An 11,011-nucleotide genomic window follows, 5' to 3' on the forward strand; every position below is an offset into this window, starting at 1 on the left:
AGTATCTACTGACGTTACACAAATCACTTGACTCTGAAGATGACTTCCGCTCAGGTTGTTGAAACATCAGTCAAACAAATCTCAAACAGTCCTTTTCAGGACTACACTCACCAGGACGATCGTACTTTACTTAATGATGATATGACTCCTGGGTTCAGTGTCGGTAGTGTAGGGGTTAATTTAGCCTGCATGACAGGCGCTTTATGAGCCAAGCGGGGCGAACGCGATATTTCGCGCGGAGCGCGAGACGAGCGCGAAGCGCGAGACCTCGCGCTCGTGTCGTGCTCCGCGCGAAACATCGCGTTCGCCCCGCTTGGCTCATAGAGCGCCTGTCATGCAGGCTAGGGTTAATTGAATGCATTTGCTCTTAGTCCGTTGAACAGAGTTCGACATTTTTCAATCAACTTTTTCTATTTTTTTTTTTCCAAGTTTTTTTTTTTTTAATTCTAAGTGACACACTCCTCATATAGTCCTAGATTAAGTGTTTTTCCTCATTTGCAAACGACAAACTTAACAGTGAAAATTGTTCCAAGTTTCGTCCAAATAACATCGCTTGTTTACGAAAGGGAAAATTGCGACGACGCCACAAAGCTTGCAGCAAATAAACTCCTTGATATCAAACCTCCTGAGTCCATCCAGTTTCTTCAGGATCATCAATCTCGGGTGCTACAGGAAGGTAATAAATAGAGTCTGGATCTTCATCATTCTCTTCGTCACTACAGCAATCAAAGGAACAATGAGAAGTATTAGGAAATCCGACACGACTTCTTATTCTTCTAAAAACATTACCTTCAAAGACTGCGAGCGAAATTAGTCCTGTACCTGCTACACAGAGCTGGAATCCTTTCTACCGTGCAAACATCAACTTCATCTTCTTCCCCTGCTTCTGTCTCAGACGGTACCTCGGCTTCTTCATCTTCGTCTTCCTAAACAAGACAGTTCAAGTTTATCATTTACACTTGCCGTTACGTATATTCAAAATTCAAATTACAGTAACATAATACAATGTAAATACGAGGGAAAAAAACTAGGGTGACTAGATAATACAAGATAAGACTCACGAGGAAGAAGTGCGTTAAGGCCAAAGGGAAAATATCTGTTCCGAAGACGATTTGAGATCTAGAATTTTCGAAACATTTGTTGTAAAATTTCTTGCTTGCCTGCCTGTCCTAGGATTTTCGAACATCTAAAACATGGAATAATTGCCAATTTCTAACGGATTTTTACCCTAAAAAGGTAACCTAAAATTTTCGGGAGCCTTTTTTCTGGCTGAAATTTTCGAAAAGGTAAGTTTTGATCCCTATAATTTTCGGATCACTAGACTTTCAGCTAGGAAATCCGAACAGATGAAAAATTTTTAGGGGATAGAAATATGCCTATATCTATCGTTTAAATACTAAAATACGTTAAACAATGCAATGTTTAAGTGGTTTTGAACTATATTCTCGTTGGGTGCCCCTGCAAAATCCGAGGTCAAAAATTTAATTGAGATTTCTTGAGATGGATTCTAGCTGTATAGTGTTTGCTCTTGCGATCGTGATACTTACAATATCAAACTCATTTTCTTTTTCTTCGTACTCAACATTCTCATCCAGCTCTTTGAAGTCTGGCGCAAAAGCGCTCCAGTTTTCCTGATCAGAAAAAGAAAAAGTGCCGTATTACTTTCAAAATCTGAGCATAAAGCTCAATTTTCTTGTTCGATCAATCACCAACACTTGAATAAGGCTGATAGGTTGCAAGCAGGTTCTTCCGTTGAAAATGGTGCGCGGTCGAATAGGCTAGTTTCGAATTGCGCAGCAACAAAAGAACAGAGTCGAGGTTCGGGGGAATAATTTGCATTTTCCTTTGTTTTGAACAAAACAAAATGCTAATCATTCCCCTGAACCTCGACTCCGTTCTTTTGTTGCTGCACAATTCGAAACTAGCCTATTGTACAGCGAAACTAGTCACCAAGCCCCTATATTTTGACGGCACGTGGTTTTTAAAGGCGCAGGCTGTACAGCTGACGGCAGGATAATAAAACAAAAACCCAGTCTTTCAAATTCGACCCAATTTTCTCAAAGATCGGCTGATCTTCCTTGTTCCTATACAACATGGTGCTTGTGCTCCATCTTTTGGACTGAGAGCTGGGCCCGGTTGTTCAAAAGCCGATTAACGCTAATCCCAGATTAAAAATTAACCAAGGAGTGTATTTCTCTACTCCCAAATGCTGATTAACGCTGATATTCGGCAAAGTTTTACATTAGAAGAAGTTAATCTTGAAAAACAAATATAAGCAAAAGAAACTTTCACCAAAAAGTTGAAAACATGAAACAACAGATATATTCTATGTACAAGGCTAAAAGTTAAAAAATTAAAATATTCAAACCAAACGTTTTCGGCTGTTTGCCATCTGTTTTGACTGATGATGGCAAACAGCCGAAAACGTTTGGTTTGAATATTTTAATTTTTTAACTTTTAGCCTTGTACATAGAATATATTTTACTAAGCGAACATTATGGACATGAAACAACAGTTTACACTAATCCTGGATTAATTTAATCGGCCTTCGAACAATCGGGCACTGTAGCATAACCTTTTTATTACTTGAAACATTTTAAAGCCAATGCTACAATTGTACCTTCAATCAAATTTAACTCATTTTCGCTTCTATCAATGTCCCCTGGGTGGAATTTTGACTGCATGACATTAGTGTCACTATTAGGACTGGTATTGGTGACTGAAGCTCTGACCCTGGATGAAGGGGGGGGGGGGGGGGGGGCCCCCAAATAAAAAGGAAGGGGGTGCTCGTTGTACCTTTTAGGGGTTAAAAAAGTGGTTTTGGTACCTCTTAGGGTATTCAGCCTCAAAAGGTCCACAGCGGGAGCTTTAGCGGTACCTTTTAGGGTATTCAGCCAAAACAGAATGACAGGAGACATCTGTCAGGTAACTAATTTTTAATTTTGTCTCATTAAAACCATGATTTGGTACCTCTTAGGGGTGAAAATAAATTCATGTCACGCCCACAAGACAGGATCTTGGCACCTCTTAGGGGTTCTTTTCAAAATTTCTGACGAGCACCCCCGTCCTTTTTATATGGGAATCCCCCCCTGGGGCTCTGACAACCTGATGGAAAGTCATCTTTAAGAGTAAAGAAGTTTTACTTTTGTGCAGGACATCAAAACATTTAACACAACCACCACAGACTTTATAAGGACGACACACACTTCCACCATCAAATGCTATTAAGGTATGTCAGTAATAGGCTCAAGCCTATGGGGAGTCAGGGTGGTTTAGTGGTCATCAACCATGCTTCCCACCTCTGTGACCCAGGTTCAACTCTGGCCTCGGGTCGTATGTGGGTTGAGTTTCAGTCGATCTCAATCTGACTCCGAGGGTTTTTCTCCGGGTACTCCGGTTTTCCTCCGTCCTTAAAAATCGACTCCGGGCCTATTCCATCAGGCTGTGGTGCTGTGCTCCAAGGTCATACATGGGTCATGTTCAGGGGCCAAGCGCCTAGCCGGCAGCACAGCTCCTTCAGCCCGACCTCGTTTGAGCTGCGCCCTTAGTAATTCAGTCTCCGACTGCGAGAAAGGGCGATTAGCAGATCAGATCTTTCTCTTTAAGCCATTCAATTTTGCTTATCAGGATACTTCTGGGATACTTACAACATGATTCTGAGCCCAGACTGAAACCACTCCACTTGAAATGGATGCAATTATGGGTCGGATTGGATGCCACTGAAAGAAAAACAGAAGGCAAAAATATTGTGTCAAAAAGAACTGACAAACTATTATTAGAGCAAGGGTGACATAACAAACTGCTATCAAAGAGAGTAAGCACAAAATTATTGATGTCAGAGAGGTGGGCATTATTTTGGATCCAAAGGACTTCTTTTCACTCATTCATTCATTCATTCATAAATGACGCCATTATTTGCAGGGCAAGTACAAAACACAGGTCACAGATCTCTGTTTTACCAATACAGAAACAAACCTAAACATTCCTTAAAGCTAATCTTAAGCCTAAAAAATCTTGTTTAGGTCTAATTAGGCCTAAGCTTGGATGTTTAGGTTTGTTTCTGTACTGGTAAAACAATGACCTGTGACTTGCGACATGATGTGACCTGTGTGTCATATCTCTGGATAATTGCGTCCCTTAACAAAGAAACAGAGTCCACCAAGCTTGTGTTGTTCAAAATGTGTATGGTGCAAATCCCCTGAAGAAATCACAGTATCACCATCCAGGGAATAAGCAATATTTGTTATCCACATCTAAGTTAAAACTGGTTCTTTCATTGAAGCAAACGTTTATTTTTTGTTGTCATTTTCTTTCAACTTGCAAAGTTCTTTACATCAGTTTGGCACTATTTAGTGATAAAACTGTGGCTGCAATTTTATAGAAAAACCAAAGTAAAAAAAGTTGGTTGCGTTTTAATATACTATAATCCTAACTTTTTTCTATGCTGATTGAATACTAACAACAAGATATTGTGATCTTACCACTACATCAAGCAACAATTCTCCCTTGGTTCCATGAAGAATCTTAACAAGATTGCCAACTCCCTTTTCCCAGATGTACAATGCATGAGTCCTGGATGATCCTGTTTCAATTAAGTACAAGTAGTGGTTGAAACTTGTCTCATGTTGTTTCATAGAAGGCCAAAAACCTATGTCTGGAATAAGTTTTATACAGGTTTACAGCATTGGGCAGGGGTTTCATTAGAAGCCAGTCACTGGCGGTATTACCATCGTCTGTTTGTCAGAAATTTGTCTCTCATCGCCAGCTACCCTGCCTTGATTTTCACTCAAACCCTTGTAAAAGACAAGAGTGGACACACTGTCTGTAGTCATTGATACCAATTGCTACACTGACAGAACTAAACAAAGACATTTGCCCTTTTCAACATACCGTACCTGCACAGATATATTCTCCATCACCAGAGAAGCAGCATTTCTTCCATAGTGTTCTATTTACAGGCAAAAACAAACCACAATTTAATGTTCATGACAGAGTAAACCACTTACATCTAGAAATGCACTTCAAAAGCTCATTAATAATTCATGAGCTTAACAGCCTGTCAAAACACCAATAGAACGTCACGTGTATGAGCTTTATATCCTGATAAAACACTCTTCATTAGTATTCTTTACATAGAGAATACTAATAAGACATAGCTTGTTTTTCCTTGTATGCTAATATTCTCCTCTTTCAATTGGAAACATTGTTCTGAGTCCAGAGGGACATGCTTTTTGAAGCCGTTCAAAAAACTTGCAGCACATGTTTTATCAGGACTAAAACACTCAGCTACGACTTGTGTTTTTAAACCGCGATAAAACACTGCTGCTCATTTTTTAAACATAACATAATAGCACGTTTCCGAGTTCATATCTGCCTCCACTTCAAAGTGAGTCGAAGTGCAAAGTTTTTGTAGAACCAATTACCATCACAAAAACTTTGCACCAAGACTCGCTTTGAAGTGGAGGCAGACATGAACTCAGAAAATTAATGGCCTATTACAGTGTAGATACACACCCAATTTTGAAATCAAGCACAAAGTGTCCCATTGAGTAAAAGCACTCACCAACTACATGTATTTCCAACAACAAGGTAAGTGTTTGAGTTATGCTGCTGTTTATCTTTACTTATAATAAGTAATACAAATCTAGATGTTTCAGATTCATGATCCAACCCAACAAAGTTGTATTCAAGAAGGACAAAAGAGATTTGCCACAGAGGCATTCCGAGGAAGAACTTAGTCTAGTTGCTACGTTTAAGATCAGGCTTAAAACTTATTTATTTAATCAGTAGAATTTACTGACTTTTTACTGTAAGTCCAAAGAATATATGATAGACACTGGTTACACAGAGAGCCTTTAAGGGAAGAGAAAACACTTATCATGAATGAAACTTGCCACTATTACCTATTAACAAGATCTTGGAGCTTTTGTATTGGTTCAGGCTCAGCACCTTCAGTCCCTTGACACGAGAGCACAATCTGACTGTCAAACACTCTGATTATTCTGTCTTGGGAGTTGATGAGAAATGCACTAAAACAAACAAAAAGGGAACAAAAGAAGTGGCAGGACAAAATGTAAAAAAAAATGTATGCTGCATGTGCATGCATGCACCTTTTATGCATTAAATCTGGTAATTTTTCGCATTGCCATTGCCCACAATGTTTGTAAGGCACTTTACCGCTGTCCAAGAAGTACAGCAAATACTACAGTCTATTGATTATAAAAAATAATCACATTCTCTTGTTATTTTGATATCTTCGGTGAACTACTTAAATCTGACACTTCCAGTAGTGCTTAGCAGATGAGATGAAAGTCTTAAATGGAACATACCTTCCCCTTCTGGCAAACTCAATGGCCTTAACAGCTGTATTTGCACTTGTCCCTGTTTGTATTCTGAATTCTGTTACCACCTTCATTAAAGTAAGAAACAATAAGTGAAGTCTACGTCTTAAGGTAGCTAAAACCAGTTTCAACAATTTGGAGGGAATGTCTTATTAATAATTAATAAGACATTCGCTCCAAATTATTGAAACTGGTTTTAGCTCACATCGGGAAAAAAAAATACCAGGGCAATGTTCTTAAGTTCATTTCCAGTCAACTTGCAAAATTTGGGCTAGTTTTGAGTAAAACTGAAAATTGACCGAAATTGTCACTTACTAGTTTTTGCATCCAGCCCTTCAATTAATTTAAAAGAATTTACTCTACAACACTGTTTCAAGTAACTGCTATGTTAATGGTACCAAACTAAACACCAATAATTGCTGAACAAGATTCGCTCATTAAAGTAAAGTAATAGGCTACCATGGCAAAAGAGAGCCCCCTAAAAACACTCCATATTTTGTCTTTAAACACTTATAAATTATTTCAAAAACGAACTCAGTGATCCCCATTTTTATTGCTGGAAAGTGATGAGCAGGCTAAGGTAAAACTCTCTGCAAAGTTAGAAAAATACTCTGGAGCAGATTCAGAGCCACCTTAACATTTTTTGATTGTGAAGGTGGCTATGAATCTGCCCCAAATATTTTTTAATTTGCATAGAGTTTTATCTTAGCATGCTAATCACTTTTTAGCAAAAAAATGTGGGGCTCACTGAATTCATTTGTGAGATACTGTGGAACCCCACTATAACAAAGACCCTGTCATAATGAACAACATCTGAAAGCCGGCAGAATTACAGTAAAATATGTGGAAATGGACCCGCTATAACTAATGGATTTTGACAGTCCCAATGTCCCAATTTACCCCGCTATAACGAACATTTTGTCCGGTCACTCAAAGTAGTCAGTAAAAATGACAGATTTGAGTAGAAATCACAGCTTGCGTTATTCCGGTTTTGACAAAAAAATTAATACGTGTACTGTACTATTGCAGTGTTGCTTTTATGCTTGAGCGTGCTGACACGTTACTTCTGAATAATTTTAAAGTTAATTGAAATTGTTTTTTAATTGATGTCTTGATTGTCAGTGCGTTAAACTTACAGTTTACAGTATCAAATGAAGAAAAATAATGTTCTCTACATACAGTATTGAATATTTGGTAATTTTTATTTATTAAATTACCCCGCTATAACAAATATTTTTGCTATTAACAAGATAATTTGTTATAATGGGGTCTTCACTATAACGAAGACCCCACTATGACGAACAATTTTTTCGGTACCATGGCACTAAATGTTTTAGCTGGGTTCCAATGTAAAAGACTTTAAAGACAAACTATTATAGGATGTTCTTAGATGGCTTTTTTGCCATGGTGACCTATTATGTCACATCAACAAACGTATCTTATTAAGCAACTACTGGTCTTTCATATGGTACCATAACTTTGCCGTTACATGAAACAGTTTTAAGTAGATTTGATTCTTCAAAACAGCAGAGTCTGCTGAAAGTGTTAAAACTCGTTTGAGCCTCCTTAAATCCTATACTAAATGATTGAGCAAATGATTGACTGACTGACTATCCTGTCAACAGAAAAAATGAGTGACAGAAAAATGGATATTTAACAATTATTATTGGACAAGGTTGAGCAAAATATCGTGATTTGTCAGTGGCAAGCAGATCAATTATTTGCCTCAGCCTTCGGCTTCAGCAAATAATAATATTGATCTGTGAGACACTGACAAATCACGATATTTTGCGATAACCGAGTTCAATAATTATTTTATCATTCGATTACTCAGTTAACTTTATTTTTCACAATTCCCAACAATTAAATCTTTTTCTGAAAGCTCAGGAAAGCGAACTGCCATTTTCACACAAGAGTGTGGTTTCAATTACGCATGAGCAGAATATTATTTGCAGCAAAACACTTATTGTAGACAGTTATTTGAAGGTCACGTGGTGGGCTCTCGGCCAATGAAAAGGAAGGAAAAAATCCATTGAATGATAACAAAAATTAACTGTTAATGGCTAACTGACAAAATGACCAACTGGCTGTCTGAATATTTTACTGAATGGCTGGCCAACTGACTGATTGATAAACTGAAAAATTACATAAATTGTCCTTATTGACTGAAGGAGAGGATATGTGAATTCCTGTTTGCTCTATTAGTCAAGTCTAATGTTTCCACGTAATGTATCACAAACTTACCTTATGTGCCTCAGCATCAATGACCAACACCTAAAGAAAGAGAACAAGTTATGGTTCACCATAAAGTAAAATCATTCTGTTGAAATCAAAATCAGCCAACTTGTCTTCTCACCTTTCCTTTGGAATTGCCTGTGTAAATGTATCTCCTTTCCTGTCAAATGATGCCACTATGTTCTGTTCAGACTAAAGGTGCATGTACAAGAGGTGAACAATGCTTTCCTTGAAGTGGAAAAGGTTGAGCAAACAAACAATAATAATTATAAAACTTTTTGAGAGAAAATCAAGGGTAGCCGTTTTATACCTCTCCACCAGTTGGCAATGAGTGATGCTGGCCATCCAATTTCACTAGTACTGGTGCATGCTTCATTGGACAAACAAGGATCACTTTACTGTCACCAAGGAAAAAAAAGAATCAAACAAGTTTGAGGACAAATGTAGGAAAAGGAAAATTGTGCTTGAGGGTTCCAGAGCGGCTTGTTTTTCTGAAAGGGATTTTAAAATAAACTACCATACATGATTTTGCAAATAAATTACGGCATTTGTCAAAGACCCCCTGATGAAATCTCTGGCTTACGAAACACTGTTTCACTATGAAAAGGTTGACAGATTGTTTAGAACTTTGCAAAGGGTTTGATGTTTGTCATACTCTGCTCAGACTCTGAGAAACATCAATATAATGTTAAAATGAGAGACAGAAAACCATGTACCGTATGCAGAGACCCTAGCACATGCTGCACACCAGAGAACCCTTACATTGGGATTAGGTGGAAGAAAGGAAAGGTACTTAAATTAGCTAAACATAACACTTGCATCCTATCAGTTCAATCAAGGTTTTAAAAGACTCACTAAAAATTTCCAGATCATTTTTCATTATTCTCATGTTCAGGCAGACAATGAAACTAAAATGGGAACAGCTTTTAACTCAGTCGATGAATCTTACCAGAAACCCACAAGGGTTGAAACGTGTAACGCGCGTTCACAGCTTCCGAATATTCAGTGCGAACTGATTGGTTGAATGCCTCAGTGCTAAGTACCATATTTGGAAACCACCTCGCTCTTGTTGTTCCAAATTGGGTACTTAGCAAATGGAATATTCATAAGTTATGTTACCAGCACACATGGGGCTGTTAAACGTTTCAACCCTTATGGGTTTCTGATCTTACTACATACTTGTTTCTAGGGTGGAACTGTACTTTGCTGACAGGAGATTGGAAAGCGATATTTCTGATCACACTCCCCAGAGAGGACATCCCATACGGACACATTCCAGTCTGTGGAACCACTCAATAATTTACGACCATTTCGACTCCAACTGTTGCAGTGTTACAAAGGTTTAAAACAGAATTCGTAGCAATATTATTTAACTTAACCCATTGACTCCCAGGGGTTCCCCATTGACAAGTAAATTGTCTGGCATTAGATGGTTTGGGTGTCAAAGGGTTAAAAAGAATGCTAAACCTGAGTGACCATTACAACTAAATAGTGAACTTTTAAAGGGATTATGAGAACCACTCCAAATACAAATTTTCTGTTCTGAATGTGTGCTAAGGGTGTGACTGTGCATATTCCTCAGTGCACTTACACAGAACTGAAAACTGAAAACTTATACTTGCAGCCATACACATAATCCAATCCAAAAGTCACTTCAGGATCTTAAAACAAAGTTAAGGTTTTCTCTGGTTTTTGATAAGGAGTCATGTTCATTTACTCGGTGGGACTTTAAAGAACCTGCACATGTCTGCCATGAAAAGTAGTTGTAGAGGTATGCCCTCTGGGAAATCTTGATTGTTTAGGTGTACACCCAGAGATATCAACTACATGTCTTGCAAGTTACCTCGAAGGATCAAAAGAACTTGAATACATAGATGAGTGAATGGAATGGGAATCATTTCTTTCATCACCTGACTGAGGTAACTGGATGTACATGTGCACTGATAATCTTGGCAATTCCTCTTGTTAAAAAATCCCATATGACAATACGGCCATCATTACAGCCCACAGCTAAGAGTGGACCCTCTCCGATTAAAAGTTGCTGTCACTGCCACACTACTGAGTCCAAGCTACCATCATATTCATAGAAAGAAATTTTAAGAAAAGATTTTGTACTTAATGCGTATTATGATGAACAATTCCTGGAAAAGCTTGTCCTTGATTAAACCTAATAACCAAAGGAGTATTAAGTCAGTCTCTTGCCTGTTCCAGGCTTTCAGTTAGTAACAGATAAGGGAGTCTAAGGTGAGGAAGAGAGAGGAAGATTTTTCCTCTTTCCCACTTCAGTTTCCAGCATTTCTTCTTTCCCTTGTCCTTTACCCTGCTTTACAATGGAGAGCCTGGAATAGGCCAGTTAGTGTTCTGGTTAGTTAACTCTAACAATGTGTACATGTATCACACTGAAGCACGACATAGCTGAAGTTCAAGTGCTGAGT

At 38.2% G+C, this 11,011-nt stretch overlaps 1 pseudogene; it reads right to left on the bottom strand.

The window, feature by feature from the left end:
* Positions 1-11,011, bottom strand: part of LOC138030786 (retinoblastoma-binding protein 5 homolog) — a 15,395-nt pseudogene that overhangs the window by 3,930 nt on the left and 454 nt on the right.

This window comes from Montipora capricornis, chromosome 13 (genome assembly GCF_036669925.1).
Source record: "Montipora capricornis isolate CH-2021 chromosome 13, ASM3666992v2, whole genome shotgun sequence".
Taxonomy (NCBI): domain Eukaryota; kingdom Metazoa; phylum Cnidaria; class Anthozoa; order Scleractinia; family Acroporidae; genus Montipora; species Montipora capricornis.